Below are 26,839 nucleotides of genomic sequence, written 5' to 3' on the forward strand. Positions count from 1 at the left end.
GTATGAGTGTGAGTAAGAGTGTATTTCAAACAAGCATGTTTACATACATGTTTGGGGTGTATGGGAGTAAAAGCCGCTCAAGAGCAGCTTGATGAAGCTCTCATTACCCTTCTATACTCGGCAGTGCAGGACAGAAAACACAGATTACACTAAAAGATAACAGATAACAAAAATCAAGCAGAAGCAGTACAGTACAACAAAAATTGTGCTAATACAACAATACAAGACATTATTATATGTTCACTTTATAATGGTACTCGTGCAATCAATATACCGATGCATTAGAAAAAAGTTCTTTTAAACTTTTAAAAGAAAAAGAAGAGCTGGTAATATTTTGTTGTGCAACTTTAAATTTATTTATTGTGCATGGCAAAGCATAGCAAAGTGTTTCAAAGCCATAGTTTGTGCTCGAATGTGGAACGTGCCAGTGTTCGCGGCATCGTGTTGTGTAATTTGAGGGATTCTCATGTCATTTAGCGATGTCTCTAAACAACATATTGTTTTGTTTAACGTGAACTTTATAGGACCTAAGAATGAGAAATTCATACATTTTTTTCGATTTTCATGATGTGGTATGTTGAGAAATGGGAGCTAATGTGTGACATGAAAGATACATGCGCTATAGTTCTCATCGCAGCCTTCTGCAATTTCAGAAGTTTATTTTTACATGTAGACATTGTGGTTCCCCACACCAAATTACAGTAGTTAATATGAGACTCGAATAAAGCATGATATATTGAGATCTTTGTTTTAGTTGGTAATGTGCGCTGAAATTTCCTTAATACTCCTACAACACGAGCTAGCTTAGTGGTTATTTGGTCCACGTGATTGTTACACAGCATGAATTCGTTAAAATAAACGCCTAGTGTTTTTACAGCACTCACTATTGCTATTGTGTTATTACCAAGTGTTAAGGTGAGGTCAGACGCAAGATACACATTTTTAGCTCTGAATATGACGGCTTGAATGAATATGACCAGTCATTGCTTTAACCGACACCTGCCAGCTTGCATGAGGAGACCATCTGTTATGGGTTGCATGGCATGGACACACACGCACGCACACACACACACTCACTCACTCACGCACGCACACACGCCTACACACACACACGCACACACGCAAGCGCACACACACACACACACACACACACACACAGCCTGAGTTGCTTCGGGACGTTAAACCACAAAAAAACCACACACACGCACGCACGAGGTTTCGCTCAATGGAGCAAGAATGCTTGCGCCTTAATACAGGCTTGAGATTATCAGTAGTGTGTATTTGGCTTCTTTGTCCATCGTCTTCATTTCATAACACCTTAAAACCTCAATGCGGATAAAGTTAAGTTGAGCTGTGATGACAACTGGAAATTGACAGACTGCAGGTTCGCTCAAGATGGATTTCTCATGAATAGCTTTGAGTCTAGACAGCATCGTTAGTCGGAGTCTGTTCTGTCCTTTATAATTCAAGAAGCTGGACTGACGTGCGTGAAAAAAAGCGCTATTTGCTAATTTCCAAAAGAGCACTTGAGTCTTTAACTGCCGAACCGACTTCAACATAGGCGCAAGAGAAACCAGTCGGATCTTACACAGACAATAAATATGAAGTAGTTATTTCGCGTGGGCGCTTAAACGCTGATTTCCAGACGCTTGCAGTCCTTCGGCAGCGCTAGTATAACCCATTTTTGCGCTTTTTATTCAAACTAAAAGAAATTTGAGCATTGTTTTTTATCTATGTATACATTGTGGCTTGTGCGGCATGCACGCGATATCTACGTTACTACATTTAAAGCTCAATACCAACTACCGCGCGCTCAAGGCACGCAGGAGATACTCGGCACATGAGTGCTTGGATCACTTTAAACGTACAAAAGAGACTGTTGCCCGAAAGCATTCAAAGAGCACAGAACCAAATTTTCGTGCAGCCAACAAATAGTAAGCGAAATTCAGTAAGCAAGCCGGAACTGCGGAAGAGCTTTAAACATTTCTAGAATACTGTTTATATGAACTAACTCCTACTGCCGGGATCTGGGGCTACTTTCTCTTTGATAAATAATGCAAGTATGAAATCAAGGCTAGCAATTCCATAATTCAGTGAGCATATCATTGGAATACATAATTGCAGATTTTAATCAGAAAATAAATTCACCACAGTTCCTCTATTACCCGCTATTACTAAGCCGGCTTACAGAATCAAGCGGAAAATCGAAAATTCATGAAAAGCAACGCAGAAACACCTCTCCTTTCTGGCCTTCCCGTCACTGACTGCATATCAATGGCTTGCACTTTCAACGACTTAGGGAAGATTCCTTGCTGAGAATGGATTAGCAGTGGAATTTCTCTGATGGCTTAACTCTCGGGAAGATTGATTTCTTGCGGGTGAAGTAATACAGTCCCTACTTTTCCACTTCGTGCAGAAGCAAAACATCGTATTTCTGCGCTCTTTCTTCTGAGCCGCTGCATAAACCTCAATAAACACAATGTGCACAACATAACTCACATGCATTACATCGCCTTAAAATCTCCGCACTGAGGGAGTTAATCGGCTTCTTCACTAAAGATGTGAGCTGATACTTTTTTCCTATTCCGCTCGCGAACTGTAGGAAAAAGGAAAAAAGAAGTTTGTGACATTTAAGCTCAGTTCGTTGTAAAAAAACAAACTTCAGCTCGTAAAAAAACGAATACAGAATCGCTTTAAGTCTTTAAATCCGCAGGAGGAAGGAGATTTTATTACAGTGAAATGTACTTAATGTCAACTGCGTTACATTTCTGTTTGGTTTCCAGGCCAAAATTGCAATAAAAAGTGCCTGACTTCCGATCGTGTGAAAATAAATAACAATAGTTACATTCTACATCATCTTCTTGCTGTAATATGTCTCACTTAAATAATATCTGATATTATTTTATCAGCTCCTCTGATCTTATCTTATACGGAATTAACTGATGGGCACCGAGATGAGATAGGCTCAGATGGAACATTCTCGCCAGCCCCTTCGCTTCGGCAGCATAGCGTTCAGAAGTGAGGTGTGCCACAATATTATATCCAATACCATGTACTTGAACAGCACAGTTTTTGAATTAAATATAAGGGCGCGGCAGTCTCGCTACGTTGACGAAAATGTGCCCTCGAGGTCTATCATTGTAAAGAGAGAAACGGCATATAAAGAGTATCTGCAAAGGAACGATACCAAGAAAGAAGAAATGCGTCTTTCCAGTGGCTTTGATGCCTGTACTTTTTCTCCCACAGTTTATATTTCAAATGTGCGCTCTTAAATCCTCCCCCCATAAGGGTACTTCGAGGCCAGCTAAATCTCGAGCACTAATAACACCCATGAGAAAACGCGTTTTGTTCTTGTAGAAACCCATTGTCACAAAGTGAGAACCACCCGACGATACAGCCAAATGGTCTAAGCGTACAAACTGTTGTAATTTGTTCATTGTTACAGTTCCAAAGGCGTCCTTGGGGACATCTTAGCTGTCCTGAGAGTCTAACGTGCTTCCCTCTACGAAGTGCATTGTCGTAAGTTGATTTGTGACTGGCACTGCCTGTGCTTCTGAACGTCTATTTAGCTGCTCTGCGAAAACTGGTTTTGAAAAGCATAGTCATATTCCGGATGCAAATGAGCCTCTGGTGTTTCATTTTTCTCCTTCTCTCACTCCAATCCCGGCGATGTGAATCTCCTCTCCCCTTTCAGCGAAAAACAGTTGAGTTCTTCAGTACAATGCAATATGCCGCTAATGGCGGGCATATTACATTGATAATTTATAAAATATTCTCCGTAAAACTCATTCAAATCAACTGGCGTAAAAAAATCAATCACTAGCACATATTTAGTCACTCAGGAAGTGCGACTAAGAATAAATGAAACTGAAATATGCTATACTCTTCAATGTTGAGTCTCCAGTTCAGAAGGTTCAACTACACCTGCGTTTTGGATATATACTCCTTCGAACTCGAAAGCGGTAACCAGTTCCAGAGTATAGAAGGCTAGCATAGGGGAGCTCTAGAAACCAAAATAAAACAGGAAAATAACGGCTGAACTGATTAGAGATTTGCTTTATATTTCGCTCTCTGCATTTTCTCTGCTAGACGGCCGATGAGCGATTTCATAGGCCGCATCGGTGATTAAATTAGACACGTGGCAGTGAAGGCACAACAAGACATGCTATTCCGACTTTGTGAACATTCTGCAAGACCAGACCCATGACAGAATTAAAGCACGATAGGTATTTTCTTTTACGTACAGCTCCGCTCTTTCAAAGCGGCACTGGCAGAAAGTATAATACATATCTCATATAAAGAAGTTTAAGTGGATTAAGTGATGTGCAAACAGTTTTGACACGTGGAATTTCATCACACAGCGCCCTTCGTATCATAGCGAGTGCGATTTACGAAGCTTTTGTTAACGTTAATTTAACACGACGGTTTTAATTTAAATGCGTAAAGCAGAGATAATTAATGGGGAAAATTGAGTTTTAGGGCAATCTTGTCAATTCCAGTACTTTAAGATATTAAAGCTGATGCCTTTGAGAAGAGAATAATTACGTGTCAATCCAAGGTGACTTGGTTAAGGCAAAAGCAAAGGCGACTGAGTCAGTATCAATAAGTAGTGAAAAAACGCCCACCTCGTGGCACTCCTTGCGCATTTCGCAACCTCTCGCGCACTTAACCAGCGCAAGTGTGTCGAGGCGGAGGATGATAACGCGCAGGTGACAGACGTGGCAATGAATTGTTTGAAGGGCATGCTAGGAGATAATTCTTGGCTGAAAATAGTGAGAGTTGCTCAAGCGTTAACCGGTACAACTGCACCGATCTTTGTGGCATGCTCGTGCAAAGGGCTTTAACTCTTCTTACTGTTCTCTCCATGGCATGAAATTTTTCATCTCATCTCTTCTGTTGAAAGCGAGGCCATCCGTCATTTAAGAACACTGATAACGAAATATGTTGCATCTTTCGCTCGTTCAATGTTTTATGCCGCACAGCACTCTTTTGTGATATCTGTATTTGTTACAGTGTACTGATAAAAACGTAACATTTGTTGCGTATTTGTGCTGAATAGAGCGCTGCGTTATTTCCTGGACTTGTTTCCCCAAGAGAAGCGAAATGAATAAACAGGCAAAAGCAGCAGGCTTTCTACAGAATTTTCACTCCGACGGGTATCGTAGTCACGTGTTCTGCCTGAGTTCGTCTCTACATTTATGAACAATAATTTAACCTCTTCATAAATTTGCAAAGATATTTATGGTCAGTTGAAAACAGTTTACATTTGAAGTCATCCCTTCCTACGCGCATGAATATTTTTTTTGTTTCTGAGCGGCAAAAATGCTGCTAATTGTTGGAAATATCGTCTCTGAGCGACTGAGTGGACGAGAATTACCTCTACTAATTATATGAATCTTTAGTTCTTGCACGCAGCAAATTCGAATGCCCAGAGCCCGTGTAGCCTTGCTTGCAGTCTAAACTCTCCGTTCATTTCTCCATATGGCGCAGTAAATACCTAACTTTGCAGGTGAAAATTTAAAAGGTGTGATATTTTACGGTTTTAATTTGGGCCCAAGTATATTGTCTCATGCTGCCGTGATCGGCTCCTGAGCTGAAAAACGTGCCACTGAGATTTTATTCACACACAGCGCGACTGCTTGAAGAGCAGGAACGGACATCGCCATGAAAAGATTTTATAATTATGAGCAACTCTCCGTAAGAGATTGTAATCAGTTGCCACTTGCTAGCTTCGCCGAAGTGAATTCACGAAGCGAAGCAGAGGATGTGCTTAAAGTGCATTTCAAACATGTAATAATTTCATATTTATTTCGCATTTTTTGGTCCCTATGCTAAAACTGAAATGCTTTGTAGGTTTAAATACGTTAAAAGAATATTTTTGCCCGCTTAGCATATTTTTAATGCATGAAAGATATACTACATTAGATTAGCAATAAACTAAAAATATACATTCAATACATTAGAAATATATTCACTGCTGTTTAAAAAATGTTTACGGGTCAGCTTCACTGCAGAACAAATTATACAACTGCAGTCATCATCAATAACGATGTACATAAGATTATAAGGCCACCTGACAGAATGGGAGCAGCAGTACACAGCTAATCATGACAGAAGTGATCATGCATTGTTGTTGTGCCTGAGAGAAGGATGAAAAGGAGATTGCATGAACCTGCTACTGGCACTCGGCAAACCGCTGCCACGTGCAGAAGAGAAAAAGGCAAGAAAGGACACGCGTCGCGGCAACAACTGCATCCGCCGGAACGGACGTTGCTGAAATAATCAGATAAACGGCCGAAGTAAGAACAGGTAAATATCGACGACACACAGAGAGAGAGAGAGAGAGAGAGAGAGAAGACGCGCGTCGCAGCAACAACTGCGTCCTCCGGAGGGGACGCTGTTGAAAAAATCAGATAAGCGGCCGAAGCCGCGCTCACCAAAGCGAGAACAAATACTCCGACGACAAGAAAAAAAGACAGCGAGAGAGAAGACGCGCGTCGCAGCAACAACTGCGTCCTTCGGAGCGGACGCTGTTGAAAAGTCAGATAACCGGCCGAGGCCGCGCTCACCGAAGCAAGAACAGATACTCCGACGACAAGAAGGAAAAAAAAAGAGAAAAGACGCGCGTCGCAGCAACAACTGCGTCCTTCGGAGCGAACGCTGTTGAAAAAATCAGATAAGCGGCCGAAGCCGCGCTCACCGAAGCGAGAACAGATACTCCGACGACAACAAAAAAAAGAGAGAGAGAGAGAGAGAGAGAGAGAGACACGCGTCGCAGCAACAACTGCGTCCTTCGGAGCGGACGCTGTTGAAAAAAATAAAAAAAAGAGAGAGAGGGAGAAAAGACGCGCGTCGCAGCAACAACTGCGTCCTTCGGAGCGGACGCTGTTGAAAAATCAGATAACCGGCCGAAGCCGCGCTCACCGAAGCGAGAACAGATACTCCGACGACAAGAAGGAAAAAAAAAGAGAAAAGACGCGCGTCGCAGCAACAACTGCGTCCTTCGGAGCGAACGCTGTTGAAAAAATCAGATAAGCGGCCGACGCCGCGCTCACCAAAGCGAGAACAGATACTCCGACGACAAGGAGAGAGAGAGAGAGAGAACGCGCGTCGCAGCAACAACTGCGTCCGCCGGAGCGGACGCTGCTGAAAAAATCAGATAAGCGGCCGACGCCGCGCTCACCGAAGCGAGAACAGATACTCCGACGACAAGAAGGAAAAAAAAAAAGAGAAAAGACGCGCGTCGCAGCAACAACTGCGTCCTTCGGAGCGAACGCTGTTGAAAAAATCAGATAAGCGGCCGACGCCGCGCTCACCAAAGCGAGAACAGATACTCCGACGACAAGGAGAGAGAGAGAGAGAGAGAGAGAGAGAGAGAGAGAGAGAACGCGCGTCGGAGCGGACGCTGCTGAAAAAATCACATAAGCGGCCGACGCCGCGCTCACCAAAGCGAGAACAGATACTCCGACGACAAGAAAAGAGAGAGAGAGAGAGAGAGAGAGAGAGAGAGAGAGAGAACGCGCGTCGCAGCAACAACTGCGTCCGCCGGAGCGGACGCTGCTGAAAAAATCAGATAAGCGGCCGAAGCCGCGCTCGCCGAAGCGAGATCAGATACTCCAACGAAAAGACTGCTTGGCTTCCCTTTTTACATACCCACCGAGAGCGACGCACTATCTTGCCCGGTGAGGCGTGATTTTTGCGCAGAGACTGTGGGCCCACGAATTATCCCAGAAGTGCCGTTTTGGTCGCGTTCGAATCTGGGGGTGGTCTAGAACCGAATTGCTAGTCTAAACATGCGTCAAAAATACGTCAGGAGTCGAACTGTCAAGCAACAGATACACGGGTGTCTAAGGGAGCCGGTCTGCCTTGCCGGTCTTGGTCCTTTTCGCTGGCATATTCGGGCCCGGAAGCACCCGAGGCTCCTTTGCCGGTATCGTGCTATCACGTTCTCAGCACGTAGTGTAAATAAGTGGTGATTACGTTCCTGCTAGAAGTTACCATAAACGAAAGGATGACAGGAAAGGGAGAGTTTTCACTGTTCCCTGAAACGTCATTTCGAGACCTATATTGTACCACGGCAGCTTGAAGTGTAATGCAAATATGTGTACACGGACTGCCCACTTGTTAGAATTTAGGTATACTTGGACGGATTAATTGCGCATTTACGAAAGTACACTTTAAATACATTGCAGACACCAAAATGCGATTTCCATAAACTCTATTTCGAACATAAGGTTGTTCAACGGCAGCTTGAAGTGTGCTGCAAATACGTTTATAAGGACTGCCCTTTGTTAGAATTAAAGTATACTTCGGAAGAATTAATTTCATATTTACGAAAGTACACTTTTCTTACATTGACAAGATGCTAAAACTGCATACATATTTTTTAACATATTCAAAAAGTGCTTGAAGTATGCTTTAAATTAGGTATTTTTGGTATATTTTTAAGAATATATTTCGAATACCAAGCACGAAATTTCAGGAACGTATTTCCTACATATTTTTAGTGCATTCATGAATAGAAAGCATGTTTGGTCATATGTTTAGGGGAATCCCCCAAGGTGGAGTAAATTTGTAATAAGGGAGTAATTACTCATTGGCATCCACCCAAGTGCAGCCATAAGGCTACAAAGGAAAGCTACACAGCTTTCTCAGAAACCTCGTAGTTAAAGAAAAATTCGTCCTGGTCCGTGGTTCGAACCCGGGACCACCGCTTCACCGGAGCAGTCGCTCTACCAACTGAGCTAACCGGGACGGCAAGCTTATGGTAGGGCGAGAGCGAATTGATCAGTAACTCGAAGTGGGGACAGTGTTGGTCATATGTTTAGGGGAATCCCCCAAGGTGGAGTAAATTTGTAATAAGGGAGTAATTACTCATTGGCATCCACCCAAGCGCAGCCATAAGGCTACAAAGGAAAGCTACACAGCTTTCTCAGAAACATCGTAGTTAAAGAAAAATTCGTCCTGGTCCGGGGTTCGAACCTGGGACCACCGCTTCACCGGAGCAGTCGCTCTACCAACTGAGCTAACCGGGACGGCAAGCTTATGGTAGGGCGAGAGCGAATTGATCAGTAACTCGAAGTGGGGACAGTGTTGGTCATATGTTTAGGGGAATCACCCAAGGTGACCCAAGGGGAATCCCCCAAGGTGAACATATGACCAACGCTGTCCCCACTTCGAGTTACTGATCAATTCGCTCTCGCCCTACCATAAGCTTGCCGTCCCGGTTAGCTCAGTTGGTAGAGCGACTGCTCCGGTGAAGCGGTGGTCCCGGGTTCGAACCCCGGACCGGGACGAATTTTTCTTTAACTACGAGGTTTCTGAGAAAGCTGTGTAGCTTTCCTTTGTAGCCTTATGGCTGCGCTTGGGTGGATGCCAATGAGTAATTACTCCCTTATTAGAAAGCATGTTTATAATACAATTTAAATAGCTCACCGTATATTCCAAAAGTATCAGTTCTTGCTAAGGGAAAAGACATTCGAGTGCAATGAAAAGCTAATAATTTTGTTCACACCGTGAAACAGCGCGCTTACACGGGACGAAGAAAGAAGACACGCACGCACACAGCGCTGTGTGTGTGCGTGTCTTCTTTCTTCGTCCCGTGTAAGCGCGCTGTTTTACGGTGTGATCATGTACCAACTGGCCCGGCAACTATCCTTAATGTAATAATTTTGTGAAATGCACTTTTCGTTGAATGTTACAATATTGAAAAGCTACAATTTTATATTTAGTAACCTGAATTATCAACGTCTTTCTCGCCTAACGTCTAGCTGTGTCCTTCAACAGCGTCAATAAAACGCTATAAAAGCGCGCAAGGCGAGTATCTGAATCGAGTATTGAAAAAACCTGCGCCGTTTAGGTATGCGCCAGCTCGTTTGAATGCGCTTTGGAAACACTATTTACCGAGCACCTCGAGAAATCAACTGAAAACGGTATAATTGTACCTTCATCAACAAGTTCAAACAGATCCCCCCATGTCACAGCAAGGCATTGGAAGAAGGAGATCATGTCTGTACCCATGTTTTTTCCAACCAATGTAAAGCAAACCCAAACTTTTATGGTAAGCTTGCAGTTCAATTTCTCGGCTTCGAAGCACTTTAGTGATTTATACAACTTATAGGTATATCATCCGAAGTCTACGATACAGTGCCCGCGCAAAATAGCCATACTGTACCAAAACAGGAGGGACATGTACACTGGTACCGAAAATCGCATACATGATCAATATAGAGAGTTATGTGCTGCGTTTATAAATTTTCTTTACCGTAGAAAGTATCCCGGGCAGCTCGAAAAAAAAGCAGAAAAGGTAAAAAATCTGGACCTTTGAGTACACGTGAGTAGCAGATGCAAGGAAATGTCCTTCTTTTACTGATTATGCAGATAATTGTTCTGTGCAAAGCAGTTCCCTCTCAATGTAATTAGCGATTCCTCATCGCAAAATTGGGAAAAATTATAAAGCATTCCTTCAATGTGAACAGCAAAACGTACGAAGCTCTTATACGAGCTCCGTGTAAGTTAGAGGCCTCTTTAACGATGAAGCTCATTAGTATTTCAGTAATATCTTCTTAGATATTTCTTATCATTCACTACAGCACTGTATTACCTAGGATATCAAACATTTTTATCTTTTACTCTTGCACCATTATCGTCGGTTAATGGGTTTTTATACGCCCCCATGTGCACTTTAAGTTCAGCGGAGTATTTGATGTCAGGCGAAGGCGTTGCAGACCGTTGTAAATTACCCACCGCTCAGCGGTTCTTACAAAAAAATGCACATCGGCTTATTGCTTCCAGGAGGCGTGACATCCTGTTGAATCAAATTTGAGAGTTATCAGGAGCCAGATAAGGGGCAAATACTGTTGTCAATTCTATGGCTCGTATGTTGCCAGCGGGTACGCGGATGGACGCACCGGGTTTTTCACAAAAAAGGTACCTTTCGAAGGTAATGCAATGGTCCGCTCAGCAAGAACAATGCATTTATCAGATTGCAAGCCAGTTTCGATCTGATCTACATCATTAGACATCAGTCAAGCATATCGACGTTAAAATTCCATGAGATATATATTGTGTCGGTATCTGGAATGGGGCACGTGCGTTTGCACTGTGCGATAAAGATTGTGATGTCACCATGATTCGTACCACCCGTAGTCGAACGGGTCGGCAGAGCGTGCGGGGATGTGATCTGAAAGATCGTGACTTGGCAAAACACTTCAACGACTACTTCGTGAACACTGCAGCACCAATTTGTACTCCATCAGACACAGTTGCCCTAGCTTATAACAGTGTTTATTTATTTATTTTCCATCAGACACAGTTGCCCTAGCTTATGACAGTGTTGAAAGCATATTTCTTAATCCTACAAATGAAAACGAATTATACAGCACATTCATGGGTCTAAATAACAGTAGGTCATTAGTTGCTGACGATATTCAAATTAAACCCGTTAAATACGCATCAGAATTGCTAACATCTCCTTTAGCTCATATTTTCAATCTCATACTTGAGTCAGGTATATTTCTCACAGCATTGAAATGTGCAAGGGCGTTGGTATTATATAAATGATGTGATCAGAATCTTGTATCCAATTACACGCCAATTTCCGTACTCCCAGTGTTTTCCAAGGGATAAGAAAAGCTAATTTTTTCTCGTATTACCAACTTTTATTGCGAAAGCAATACTTCTCTCACTTTCGAGCCATCAGCGTGGTCGTGGCGCTTCCACCATTGACCTTTAGCTGACCCTTGTGGTGACGTCACGCCAGACCGAAAGAGACAGGGCCCTAGCTCGCGCGGTTAGCATGGGTGCGGCCGAGCTGCCACGGCGCACTGCGCAGCTGCCGCGAGAGGCCGCGCGTTGCTATGACGTCAACCCAGGGGGATAACGGTGGGGGAGCAGCTCGGTTGCTACCAGTTGCCGTGGTGGAGCTACCTCGGTATGTCGGATGATGTGTATAAGGCAAAGCTCCAACGAAATGCACGCGCCAGGAAACGCCGGCGCGCTGAAGAAACAGATGAAGAGGTGGTGACTCGGTTCGAGCCAGTAGGCAGGCCCGTGCATTTCCTTTTTCATCCTTCTCCCAGTCACAACAACAACCGTCGGCGCAGAGCAGCGGTAGACACGGCGGATGCGGGCTGAAGAAACGGATGAAGTTGCTCTCGCAATTTCCCGGCTTCACCAAGCTGAGCCTCTGCCAATTTGTTTTTCATAAGAAAAGAATTTTAACAGACTCACAGTATGGTTTTAGGAAGGGTCGCTCGACTGAGACTGCTTTGCTAAGCCTGAAGGAAATAATTTTGGAAAATATTGATTATAATTTACTGACAGCCCGATTATTTAATGATTTCAGCAAAGCCTTTGAATCCATCGATCACAGTATTCTCCTTAATAAACTTTCATTTTATGGAATTCGTGGAAGAGCTTTGGCTCTACTCCAATCTTACCTAGAAAATAGGCACCAGTGTGTATGCATCAGTAACGAAACGTCATCTCTCTTACCAATAGTATGTGGCGTACCACACGAAAGTGTTTTGTGCCCCCTTTTATTTAACATATATCTAAATAATATTGTCAACATTGACACCTATGTTCGATTTGAAATCTATGCTGATGATAGTACCCTACTTATTTCTGCGAATAATATCATTCAACTAGTGTTAAGATCTAATGATGTCCTTACTGAACTCTAGCCTGGACAAAAGCAAATAAAATCAAAGTAAACCCAATTAAATACAAAGCCATTATATTTCGAGCTTATAATAAAGAAGTCCCTCCAATAGATCCACTCATTTTCCAAGACCAGCACATAGAGATAGTACACGAAGATAAGGTTCTAGGTGTATACTTCTCTTCGCATCTTAAATGGGACGATTATATAAACCATATTTCTAAAAACCTCTCTACTGTTACTGGTGGAATCTCACGCTTTCGCACATTGCTCACCAGAAGTGCTAAACTGCAAATTTACTATGCTCTCTTCCTTTCCCATGTTAACTACTGTACCCTAGTATGGGCAACAACTAAAACAAATATGAACAAGCTTCTTGTCTTGCAAAGAAAAATTATTCGTCTCGTCGTAAACTTAGAACCAACGTCAAATATTAAACCCATAATAGCATCACTTAATATGATCCGTGTGGATAATATTTATGAACATCGCTTGTTACAATTAACTTATTACGGTTCGGCAGGTTTGGGTAATTTCTTGGTAAAACTTGCATCGCTTGAACATCGCACTGCAATAGTAAACACTAGATGCACTGGCACATAGTCTTTACCACATTTTAGAACAGACTACAGATTATAATGCTCGGCTCATAATCTTCCCGTTTTTCTCAACAAATATAAGGACATTGTTGGTTTTAGTCCTAAGAAATTGAGAACCTACTTCATGGAAATATAATCTATCCATACATGTATTCTTGCCTTAAATATTATACTCGTATTGACAAACTTTCTGCCTTGTTAAGCTTTTGTCATTGATTTTATTATTGATCAACTTTTTTGTTTTGTTTTCATATCGTGCTACATTGACGTATGCATTGTGTAACACTTTTGGATGTCATGTTAATGAACTTCTATAATTTGTTGTTTGCTCCTGCTATGTTGTGTACTGGTTTTCTGGGCCTTTGTCAAGCTGTTTGTACAGCTTTTAGCCCAGGCGACCATCCACTCGTTGGAAAATAAATTTGATTTTATTGGATTTGATGTGAAGGATGGCGCAGTACGTGTGTGGCAGGAGCTCGACAGCTTCATTCGGCTTCCACGGCACAAATAAAATAAAGCCTGGGCAAGACGTTGAAAGCACAGATGCGCAATTAATCCCGCCCCAAAAGCACTTCCGCCCTACTGCTAGGAGGGTGTGAAGCGCAGTGCACTGCTTTTTGGCTGCTGCCAAGATTCTGGTCTTCGAGTGCTTTGATCTGCAGCAGTTAGAACAAAAATGTGCTCTTAAATGTTGTCGAGTAGAAATCCACAGCTGCAAGATTCAGGCAATTAGGTCTACTTTCTATGCAATATAATAAGAAAAAGACCAAAAAGCAGTTAGAACTTCGGCGCAACGAAATATTGCGCTTCATGAATTCAAAAAAAATAAAATTCCAGTAGGCAGAAAGTTGGCGTGAGCAGATATTCGCGCAGTTGTGTGCAGAAGTTGTGACAGAACATTGCCACGTGGCGCCTGCAAGAGGCACATGCAGAATTTGGCTCCATTAATTTAATAAACAAAGCTGCAGTGCACACATTTCAAAGGCAGACTGATTTGAGCGCTACTTCACCTTCCCAAATAATTACAACTGTCAAAACTTCATGAAACGTTGGTTAATGATTTCGTAGACACATTTCTTTACTGTTCTACGTAGTAGCAATTGCGGATTTCTTATGTGGACTATTAAAACGTCGATTATAGAGGTGCTAATCAAATATTATGCTATTCCCTCTCCCTGCCACGAATACTGCGTACGCATGATAGTTCCTGATTTCAATCCTCCCGAAGGGAATGTCGCCTACAGAAAACGTGTCACCCTAAGATTGAAATAATAGACATTAAAAAGAGGCTCTACTTTCATGTGCTTTTGAGTGCGAGCTGTCGCCATCTGCTTGCCTCATCGGTGGTTGTGCTATGAGACATCTTGCCCTTTGTGGCGGACCAGTGGAATATAAATATTTGCACCTCAAGACGTTTAGAGAAGAGTAAAAAGGTTTCGCGAAAAATAACAAAGTTTCAGCGCTCCAAAGTTGCTGATTGGGGTTCTCCACCAGTAATTACATTTCTTGTAATTCCACAGAAAGGGGATATTTGTGTCGGTGTTTTGTTATTCAAGCAATAACAGCCCCTTCTCCCCTGGAAAGGAAAGATACGGCTCTTATGCACTTACCTTGTGCAAACTAGTCTTGCGGAACTTTTCCGGAGCCTTACCTAACAAGGTTTTGGTGGGAATCCATTACACGCCTCCCGCCGAAATCAAGCCGTTCCGCAGTCGGTGAGGAAGAAGTTCGTGGCTGGGCGGCATTATCTGATTTCGCGCCTTGGGCATCAGTAACACGATGAGTACTGACGCGGGCTACCGTTGATGGCAAAAAAAAAACTGAAACGCCGCGCGTTACTTCCTTGGTGTATCGCGCAAACCCATGTGTGGTGCGTACGACCTGCGTCCCACACCGAGAACTTCTGGTGATGTCGACGCTTGCCTACATAGAACTACATTTAAAAAAAAAACGAATAGTGACTATCAATAAAACTTCATTCTTTTCTGACATCAGAGTGACTTTTGGACGGCGTCAGAATTTAGCGACTCTAGGTTCTCAAACATTGGCTCGCAAAAGGAGCGAAGGGTCGTCACTCAGGAGTGAAGAGAAGAAGGGCTAATCAAGCTACTGATCAGCTACTTCTGCCTGAAAAAGTAAAAAAAAAAGGATGTTTAAACGCAAGTTTGAGGTCCTCATGAAGGGAATGACATTGACTATGGAACCAAGGACTGAAGCTGCTAAGACGGTACTACCGCTGAATAGTGAAAGTGAAAGGTCTTGGGCTAATTAAAGTGGAAAAAATCTGCAATGATGCCGAAGAGTCAGCTGAAGAATGTGAGACTTAGAGTGAATAGGAAAGAGAAGCGGCGCCGGTTAAATAGTGCAAGTGGTTGTGTGGCGCGTGCTATTCAGTAAATTGAGTTGCGAGCGCGTCACCGGCGCGCACCCTTTCGTTTCTTTGCTGCAGCTGCTATCGCCACTCTCTCCCTCTCTATCCCCCGACCCTTCCCTCACAACATTAAGCATGCCTATAAAAGGCACCTAGCTTCGGAAATAAATCGAGGTTCTGCTCTCTCTGCTGACCAGCGTGGCTTCTGCACTTGGCGTGGCTCAGGGTGAGCGCAACAACACAACAGGTTGAGATGCGTCAGGTGCAACCAGTGGAATGAGCGGGGCAAGAGAGAAGAGGTTCGCAAGAGGGAAGTTTTTCATGACACGCAGTTAATCGCTGTGAAGCCTGCTGGCAGAAAGAGCCGGTAGTAGGCGCCGTAGTACGAAGCCGCTGCCCTGCCTTTCCTAGACACTTGAGCGTGTTGGCATTGACCTGAACGGCCCTCTACCAAGCGCATTTACGGGCAGTCACTGTGCACCGCATCGGTGCCATCGATCATGTTACGCGCCGCGCCAAAGCTTCAGCCTTACCAGCTGCTACATCCAGGACGTACATCCAGGGCGTTGCCTCCGTCATCTTTCACTTTACCGGGTGTTTCAGGGAAGACTAAGCAATTCTCAAGAATAGTTTTCTTTGGAGAATGGGGGGGGGGGGGGGGGGCGTGGTAAAAATATGGCTTTTTCACCATAGTATTACCAGCGAAGGTGGACACCAGAGAACCGGTGAATCGTTTTAAGTAGTAAACTGGTTAAACAATTTTTAATAATTACCTTTTCAACTATAGTTGAGAGTTAGACGCCTAGTTGCAATCATAGATTTGTAGCCGGTCGTTAGTAATAGCCATAACAGTTGTCATAATTTAGAAAGCCTGATCGCTCTTGGCGCTGTGGCTCGACAACATTAGGCTTTTTTGTCTAATTATGTGCACTGGAAAGATTGCTTTGCCTGCGAGGTTTTCGAAAGCGCATGCATTTTTGCATGTTGTAGCCAAATTTCGTCGGCCCACAGCGCCTAGGATAATGGCGTTTTCGAAATTTGGAAAACTGATACGGCTATTACTAACTACCGCCTACAAATGTCTGATTGCAACCAGTTCGCAAGCTTTGACATTTAAAATTTTTTGGCCACCGCGATGGCTCAGTGTTTATGGTGCTCGGCTGCTGACCCGAAAGACGCGGCTTCTATCCCGGCCACATCGGTCGAATTTCAATGAAGGCGAAATTCCAGAGGCCCGTGTACTGTGCGACAGTCAGTGCACGTTAAGAACCCCAGGTGGTCGAAATTTCCGGAGTCCTTCACTACAGCGTCCTTCCTAGCCTGAGTCGCCTTGGTACTTTAAACACCAATAAACCGAACTTAAGAAACACCATAATCATAATCATCAGCCTGACTACGCCCACTGCAGGGCAAAGGCCTCTCCCATGTCTGTCTAATTAACCCTGTCCTCCGCCAGTTGCGGCCACCGTATCCCCGCAAATTTCTAAATGTCTTCCATCTAACTACACAGGGCAATTCACCGTATTTCCGGGGTTCGCGAACACTGGCAGTACTATGCTGCAAAAGCCATATTTTTACCCCAAAAAGCGAATTCTTGAAAATTAGATATATTTTTCTCTGAAACACTTGGTATAAATCTTCGCCTTGGTGCAGAGCTGCTGACTGAAAGGTCGCGCCTTCCTCTCCGAAGTAGTAAAAGCTGTTCTTCATTAATGTGTCTTCTTTCAACGCACCAGCTCCGCGTATCATTCGTCGACAGATGGCCTAATTTAGCATTTTAACCGCACTCTTAAGGACATGATGGTCATGCATGTTGCTCCGAATCATTTCAATTGGGAGCGAGAACTACCATTAATTCCCTCTGCTTACAACACTCCTACAACAACCAGGACCGGATTCTCTCCATTATTTCTTCTGTACGGCCGTGAGTGAGCCTTCTTGCTCGGCGAACACCATTCTCTCATGCGGAAGTGATGATTATGAATTTCCGGCTCTTCGCTAAGCCACAACTTATCGCGAATAATTCCGCCGGCTTGCACCTTCCTTTATATCACACGCTCCGCAATTCAATGAAAGTAGCCGTGCTCAATCTGCGCCCCTCCAAGCTTACCTTCTAGACTCCCTGGTATAGCTGAGGATGCCGTGCTCCAGCCCCGGCCCGTCTTCCAAACTACTCAGCAACTACCAGGGCCAGGGAAGGAAACATTCCCGTTCGATTACGTCATCGAACCCGTTAGGCCTTCATTGATCACCGCTTCTGAGGCCACGGAATTGTTGACGCTGAACACCTGAAAGCCTGCTACGGCCCCACAGTAATTGCATCCCCATAGGTCGCCAGGATAGCGCCTTATCGGCCTAAGGTAGCTCCAAGAAGCACTTTGGGCTCCGGAAACCCTAGCTCCATTTCAGAAAGCTAGCCAGCTTTTAGAAAGGCGACGATAATATCTGGCTGAACGATCTCGAGTTTCTGCGTGCTCTGGCAAACTCTGACTGACCGCACAACGTTCTGCCAGCATGCATCGCGACATAGCTCCCCATAAGACGTCCTTTACTACAATACTAACATGAAATATGAAAATCAAATAAAAATAACGTTTCCGACAATGCGTATTGAGAAATGCCTGAATACTATTCTCATACGCATTACCGCTGTCATTCCGATGAAAGGCTACAGGTGCATGAAGGGTTATGGCAGTGAAGCGCTAAAAAGAATGGCACCTTTCTTATTCTGTTATGTACGCTGCCGCTCTAAAGCTTCAAATAAGCTGACTCAAGCAGGTTTTGTTCACTTGCCTCTAAAAGAGCTCATATGTGTGTGCAAGCTTCTTAGCGTCCCAGGGAAAAACCTCACCCTGGGTGCAGGTTTTTTGGAGTCACCTAGCTCGAGCTTCACATTTTGTGTTCACTCGTCAGTGGCGCAGCGCTACGCACTTCGCAACAATGTCCCGGCTGTGCCGTTGAGATAAGGTAATAGCCGTGCGACTATATTTCTTCGCACTATAACCGCTTCACGCCTCGACGCGTACACAGTTCTGAAACTGTATGTGCGATTAGATAATAAGCTCGGTGCTAAGCCTGTGCGATTTTTGCAAATGCTTTCTGTGGGAGTTTTCGTATGAAGCGGACCTGTCTGTCGGCGATGTACTAAACTGGAACAAAAACCTTCCGCCGTTTTTAACATTAAGGCTGCATAAATGGGCAGGAGCCTGAGAAATCGGTCGGCTATGGATCACATGACAACGTCGGCAAGGCATTGCGTCCGCCTATGAGTTAGCGGGGGAAGATCAGTATCACGGTGGCTGTCAGTACTTTCGCGAAATGAGCGGTTAGGCATGATCTGGTTTTGTTTCGAATGAACAAGTTTTCGTGCATATGGATGCCTCCTGTTCCTTCCATACATTCTTCTGTTTTGTTCAGTTGTGTCAACACATTTCAATGCTGGCATTAACAAGCTAAACCACTTGCTCTTCAGGATGAAAAAAAAAAATCCTACACCACACGGAAAAGCAATTGCCAGGATTTCCAGTAAAACTCTGGGAGCTAAAATGGCAACCAGTTATTCCATTTCCTTGTTTTCACTCTGTGCAATGGATGAGGAGTTCCAGCTGTCACAACCAAGCCAACGAGTCACATTTTTTGCAGGCTCTCATTGTGTACGCCACAGGGAGCCGCTGCCAATCGCAACGGGATCTATGAAATCAAGGAAAAAGAGGAATCGTAAAAAATGCGGCCCCGGGCAGTGAACATCAAGCAATTACAGTGTGCAAGCGCACTGTTTTACTGGTCTAAAAAGCTTTATGCCCGGAAGCCGTAACTATTTCATGGCAAATACCTTACGCATCAGCCAAAAAAATAAACATAATGGGAAGAAAACGATCTAATAGGCCTGAAGATTAGATGAATCGTTAAATTGGGCATACAATGGCGCAATTTCAAGATAAAGGCTAAAGGATAGGTGATTCACACTCTGGCGGCGGTCTCTGAATTTTTGTTTTTCAACAAGCCCCGGATTTTTTTATTATTGCTCTGTCTGCCTTGCAGTGAGACTGGCAAGAAACAGGCACGTGCAAAAACTGGTCTCTGGCAGTGCATTCCAGTATTCCATACTGGTTGTTCTCAACGATCTCAACATAAAACTGCTCAACTCGGTTCTTTCAAATCGCTTTACGCTTTTTTTTTTAATTTTCTACTTTCGTCAGGTACAAACCTTTTTGTTATCGGCAGCAAGCGGGTTTATTCATTGTGTCGTGCATTACAGCTGTTTTATGTGAATTCTTTTTCGCAGAACTGGATTCCTTCATTTTGAACAACCGCAAGGACCTACCTGCTGTAAAAATTATTAGGTACGTTGTTGACTTTTCTGTTTTTGTTTATTTACCTTTTTATGCGTTTTCAAGTGTTGTCCTAGAAGCTTTTATTTACCTTCGAACTTCCTTAAAATGTGTCAGTGCAGTTTTAGATGTTCTTTTATTTTTTTAATGACCGTGAGCAGCCAATTCAACGCTATATAAGAGGACGAGTACGTGCTTGCGCGAATAAGACGGGTCAACAAAGAAACACACACGAAATATACAGAGTGCATAGAACGTTACTTTTACTTTTACTTATTTAAGAGAGGGATGGCTGTGTCATGCTTTTCCGCGGAACTCTTAATATTGTGCCACCATATGACAAAAGAAGGCTTGGGCACCCAAGCGAGCCTGTAAGAAATGCCGGCTACCCAGATGAAATGATCGTCGCGGTAGAAGAAAGATGATACCAAATTAACGTACCATCGCAAAGGCACGCAGAAGAGCAAAAGGAAACAGTGTTTACTGTCATGCCGGACGTGCATCATATGCCCGATAATCTCAAGATAATGCGGCTAAATTTGAAGTCGATGTCTTTTTCAAGGTGCGGTGTAGTGTTTCGAAGCTCCTTCGCATGGTGCCAGGCGAGGATCAAAAGCAATCTGAGTGCAGAAAGAAGCACCAGGGAAGATTTGTTCCGTGCAACGAAGGCGTTGTTTATACTTTCCCTCCGAGGTATGGTCAAGTCTGCATTGGTCAGACGGGTCGCTGTCTAAACGACCGATTAAAAGAGCATGACCATCTACTAGAAAGGCTACGGCTCGAATCTTTCCTCCATTGTAAGGTCTGAAATTGTCGCCCTCTGCTGAAAAGCACTTCGGTAATAGGTCGGCATGAAGGAAGGCTCGAGCGTGAGCTGTTTGTAGCGACAAAGCTCGCATATCGACCGATGTATTAGCTTCCCCTTAGTACATGTGACCCAGAAAAAGAAGCGTTTTTTAATCTCTTCCATTTTTTGCCTCTACTTCTTCATTGCCTCCACCCTCATCACCGCTCTTCACCCTTTAGTTTTCATATTCTGTGCGGCACGAAAGAAAAGGCTTTGCGGATGCATGAGTGCTCCCTTTAGGAACTATGTGCTTCTATAAATCTTTTGAAAATAAGCGCTCGTCCCGCCCCCTTCTCTACTGCGTTCTTTTGCCCTTGTGCTTCCGCACCTCTTCTTAGCCCTTGGTGATGGACGTAATTACAGTGGTCAAGGTAATATTCTTCGCTGAACAAACTAGAAGTGCGCTCAAGCTGGAAACAAGGAAAATAAGATTGTGATCTCGCGATGGAGAAGCGACGAGCAGTGCTGTACCTCTAGTGCTAACATTTATTTCACGCGAAACATGTTTTATTTCCATTTTGCTGGTTTTGAACCCAAGACAATAGTAAAGACATTTTTCTAGGTATGCAGCGTTACAACTGCCATTTTGAAAGCTATGTAAAGGCATATATTACCTTTTTATAGCATGTTTACCAACGTGTGCCATTTTGACCTTCGATGAATGTCCTTGTGGCATCTCAGCACTGACCTAACTGTAAATAAACGAATAAAGAAAAGAAAACACTTTCTTTTTTTCTGTTTCTTTTCATGCCTTCTTCATTCATCCGAAGAGTCTTCTTTCAGGAAAGAAGTCATTTTTCACTGCTGTCATGCAGTCTTGCTTTTTGGGCACCGGAGCGACACCGTTCTACGTGTTTTTTTATTCGAATCTCGCAACACTGCTTGCCTTTTGAGGCACTGTGTTATCGCAGCCTTTATTTCGGTTGGTTTAGACACACTTAGATGTTTCATGCCGCTTCTTTGCAGACGTGCATGCACGTTCTTCAAGAAGGTACTATTTTAAGCGTCTGTTTCATACGGTTGAAAGAAAGAAGTCGAGAAAGCTGCATTTTTGCTCCATTCTACAGCTCACCTCTTTTTCAAGAATTGAGGAAAGATTGATCTACGCTATCTGCAAAAAAAAAAAAAAAACAGCATGCGTTGCAAGGAAGTCTCGAAAAACCAGCTTCAATTGACGCTTCCGCCTTTTTTATTCTGCTTTATATCAAGGATTGAAGCTGGTTGCGCGAGTCCCCTGTCCTTATTCGGACTACTCGCGTGGCCTGGGGAGGCAGCAATTTGAACTCCAGTTTGCCTTTCGTCTTCTGTTTTGACATCTGTTTATGTACTGCTCCTACCTGCATTTCATTCGCATACATATTCGCCAGAGATCAACCTCTAGGAGCTTTATACTCTTGTGCTACGTGGTGCCTGAAAATCGCTGCAGGGTCTTTTGGAATCCTCGAAGGAGTGTATTTTATTTACAAGTCTGAAAAAATAAACACAAATACCAGCAAAATCCCGTTAATTTATTCGATTGATATCGGATTCATACGCGCCTGCATTCAAAATCTTTCATTAAAACACTCGCATTTCTGCCGGATATTCCTGGGCAAAAATGTCTTCACAGGCTGCTGCAAGGACAAAAAACGGGAGTGCCGTTGAAATCAAATTCTGATGAGATTTATATTGAGACGCACAGCGACATCACGCTTGCTCTTAATGGCTAAGCTATTGCCATTACAACATGTTTGACGTTGCTCCAAACCTTTCTCTAAGCAGAAATTATGTGGGCTATTTTTTTTTCAGTATTCTGGAGCCTCAGCCTGTTGTGCGCCACTGATTGAAGTAGCCTTAGCGTAACACCTGGGATTTTCATGAAAACATTGTGTTTGTATGAGAAATGCAATTGTATTAGAACCTTTTCGCAATGCACCGACCCATTTGCTTCATATTTATTCACGTTGAATACAGCGTTCTTGAAACGAAGTTTATCAAGGAATTTTATCAGTGCCTAATGCCCAGATGCACGTGCAAGGAAAAGATTGAAAGGCGGCAAGGTTGCATTTGATGGAGAGATATAAATTTACGGAAATATTGGAGGCCTGAATTAAACCAGAAAAGAAACAAGTTCATTTCCGGAAACATTGGAAAGACTGGCAAGATACTCGAAACAAAAATGTAGGAAAGATTCATGTTTTCATGTACGCCTCCAGATAAGAAAAAAAAAACGGCACTTTTGCGAGTTCTTAGTTCCATACCTTCAATATTGACTGTTTCCTTGGCTTCCCAAAGAATGCTGCTTTGAGACGTAAGGTACAGGTGGACAATAAGTTTCTGTTAAAACAGATGCTTGGGCGAGTTGGTAACTCATTTTCACCAGAAGTTTCTGTGCCATCCAGGCAGATTTACGGCTAGAAATGCGCATTCGTGGGAGCACAGTAAGGTTCGAGAAGGACACGTAACATGTATAAAGCGCCTTCTATAAACAGCATGCACCAGTCTGACAGCTCTGATTTTAGAATTCATATAATCTAGCAACCTTCAAGCTCCCAAAGCTTGCATTCTTGCAGCTGTCGAAGCACTCGCACGGCTGGTGACTCCTTGCGGTTAAATATGAGGCGTTGTTGAGGCAATCAGAAAAGACTCCTACCCTCTGCACATCTTCATCTATAACAAAGTGCTGCTGGGTCAGCGTGGACTGAGAGATCGTGATGAAAATTCTAGCGGCTTTTTCAGGGCTAATACCCAAGCAAACATTGTGGGAACTGTACCGTCAACGTTGTTAGCAAGACTACAGCCACTTCAGTACGAACACACTTCCTATATCTCTGCATAACCCTGTTCTCTGCCCGCTGCGACCAGGCTATCTCTGAAAACGTCTGAATTTCATTCTTCCGCCTAACGTTCTTCCAGCCCCTGCTACGCTTCGCCTCTCTTGAAGTCCAGTCTGTTAACATAAAACGCAATCGGTTTTCCTGCCTTCGCACAAGATGCTCTGCCTAAGCCCATTTCATCTTACTGAGTTCGACTAGGATATAATTAACCCGCATTGGTTCCCTCACCCACTCCGCCCTCTTCCGATCTCTCAACGTTACACCCATCATTTTCCTTTCCATAGCTCGCTGCGTTGTTATCTGTTTCAATTGTTATCAGTATCGGTAAAATAGAGCTGTTTTATACTTTTTTGTCCCAAGTGCCTCTAACCCCATTCATAATCTAGCTGTTCTTTCACTGTCGTATACTGCATATTGCACAATGAGAGGCAAATACGAGCGTAAGCATATGAAAAAAGTTCAAAACATTCATAGAGCTTGGTAATTAGACAATGTTTCCCGCACAGTTACAGGCAATGAGTATAACTTTACAAAGCTACATACGGACGATCACCAGCTACCTTTGCCCATTCCAAAAACTTGCGACGCTCACACATCTAACTTCCTTTTGTCTGATGTAAATACATAATGGCGCTGCGCGAAGTTAAGAAATTGAAATTTCTCGGCGGGTACATAAAACCTACTACATAACATACATTACATATCGAACCCAAATAAGACAAAACCAAGCGTGAATTGCCTTTTTTAGCAGAAATATGCGGACTGTGTCGCGGTGCACACCGTGCGGTGCGCCGCCGCGCGTGATTGGTCAAAAGATCGTGACGACACTTTGAGGACTGGAGAAGCTGCCGATGCGGATCCGGTGCTCCGTTGAGTGCAGATCGCAGCTTTCCGTGGTGCTTGCTGTAAACGCGAATATGGCGACTATTTTTTTACTGACCTTCAGAGAAGTGTATACTACAGTTTGTTCATTCCACGTATAACCTGAAACCAAAAAAGACACAAGAAATAAATTCTACGCACAGCACAAGCATACGCCAGCGTGAAAGACGCTTATGCAGATCGCGCGTAAAAGGTGCCAGTACAACTTCGACTCGTATTCCTCGGAAAGGAAGGGGTGTGAAATATACTCAAGTGAATTACCATCACCGGTTGCCTCCTGGCTCCCCGGAAGAGCTTCATCCTAAGAAAAGGCCAAAAGCGCTGTGTACAAAAAATCCTGTTCTCAGTACCCGGCGTCGTAAGTTGGGGCAAGAAAGTATTTGAAGGAAATGATGAAGGAGCACAAAGTTGATGTAAAAAGCGAAACGTCGTGACCAAGCCCGGCGAGGCATGTGACCACAGGTTAGTGACGGAATCATTGTGCGCTGGAAACCAAGCCAAATACGCGCACAAGGCTGATGCTCCACTCGTGGCTCGTTCGGCAGATGCCAGAAAATATTAATCGCTCCCTCGGGAACGTTGGCCCTTCCAAGAATTTAAGTTTAGATTCAGTGAACTGGTGGCCAATTAGATGTGTGTTTAAAAGCCAAGCTAGCTGCAACTCGCCCGCTGCCACAACTTGATGAAGAAACCGAGTAAGGTTGCGAAACATGGTGTTTTTACTGCAAAGACTTTTTTAGCATTCATTTTTCTCCTAAATTTGCATCCGAAATCAGACAGAGATCTGTAGAACGCTTTCATTTTAAACGCTTAGCTACGATTAAACGAGATGCCGCATATAAAGAACTTCGATGCTTTGCTTGCTTTGCTTGCTTGGACACGTCGAACCGAGTATAAAATCACCAACCGAGCCTTGCTGAGCACGTCTCAGGTGGTCTGGCCGCACCTCAGCTGAGGAGAGCGATACATGCTTGAGCCTCTATAAGGTTTCTGCAGGGGCTAAGTGCGCATGTTTCTACTTCTAGAAGAGGCGCTTCTTGGCAATGGTGACACGCATCTCATACGCGAGAAAACAGGAGAAACGGTGTAATGGTTAAGCCGTGCCTCTTTGACAGAGATCACTAGAGGTCACACTAAGGACAAGCTCTGCATGCAGCCGCTCTGACGAAAGTGCTTCGAGCAGAGTAAGCTTGCTTTGGACCGCTTGAATTCTCCCTCGTCACAGCAGCGAGCGCCTGCGCTTTGAGCTTATGATCTTGTGGAGAGCAGTGGAAGACGACACAGTTGCGGCCGTAGTTGTTCGTGGGCACGAATGCAGAGCAGTTCCTTGTGTTGAACCTGGCGCTCAAGGTCGGCTGACACGCTTTGTACGTCACAACGCACGCAATTCGAGGAACAATGCACGCAGCACAAGAAACAACGCTGGCTGAAAGTTCGCTCGGGTGCGTCGAAGTATCCCCGGCTCCTCAACGTGACGTCATGTTGGCCAACATGGACCGGGTTTCCCTCTCTGCTGTTCTCCTGTCAAGCGCTCGCGCGGGACGCGGGAGATTTAAACATCGCGCTTTCAATTGGTGATTACGTCACGCTTTTAGCCAAAATCGAAACAGTAACTTCAGAGATGTTATTAGAAATGACACTACTTCAAAATCCTGAAAGTGTAGCTGATTCGAAAACCGCCTCAGTATCCCTTTAATGGCCATCAGATCATGACTGTTTTTTTGTTTCTAATTTTTTGCGGCTCAAAATAAAGCAAGAAAAATCGTTTTTCCAAAACTTCTACTTTTTTTTTTCCTGAAAACTCTCATCACAAGCTCGGAAACCTGTTGGCGGAAGGGTACCGCCCCGTCTTTCCGCTAAAGAGAAACAGGTCATGGGTGTCCTACGCTGTGAATTCCCGGCGCCAAAAACTGTTTCTCTTGTTTCTCAACAGACAGAGGAAGTTGCGTGTGGCTGAGCCGCCAGCTTTGATTTCCTGCGCACATCCTTAAGCGTTTCTTCTTACAACAGCACGGAAGATAAGGTTGGTTATAGCTTTATAAGGCTCTTTCTGTCAGGTGAAAGTAAAACCAACGCCGACGAGCTCCTCCGAACTTATCAGTCACCTGTGTTTTCCTGCTGCTGCAACATAATGGCATCCTAACACTCGCTTCCTTGTGAAGTGTGAACTCTATCCAGTATGTACCACCTCTATAGATCTCAAGTGGGTGGCCATGTTTTTACGGGCAGATATAAATTTAGAGCAAAAAACTTGTGAATCAGTTTCCCACCTAAATATTCACGTCGATATTTTAGTCACGGTAATAAAAGGCAGAAATGCGCCATAGTT

General features: G+C 43.9%; 1 non-coding gene across 1 annotated transcript; it reads left to right on the forward strand.

Annotated features, from left to right (window-relative positions):
• Window positions 1-9,221: 9,221 nt before the first annotated feature.
• Window positions 9,222-9,295, forward strand: TRNAT-GGU (transfer RNA threonine (anticodon GGU)). The gene has a single exon. It is a non-coding gene; the product is annotated as a tRNA-Thr (tRNA).
• Window positions 9,296-26,839: the final 17,544 nt, after the last annotated feature.

The sequence above is a fragment of the Amblyomma mixtum genome, chromosome 8, assembly GCF_055824585.1.
Source record: "Amblyomma mixtum isolate Tamu chromosome 8, ASM5582458v1, whole genome shotgun sequence".
NCBI lineage: Eukaryota > Metazoa > Arthropoda > Arachnida > Ixodida > Ixodidae > Amblyomma > Amblyomma mixtum.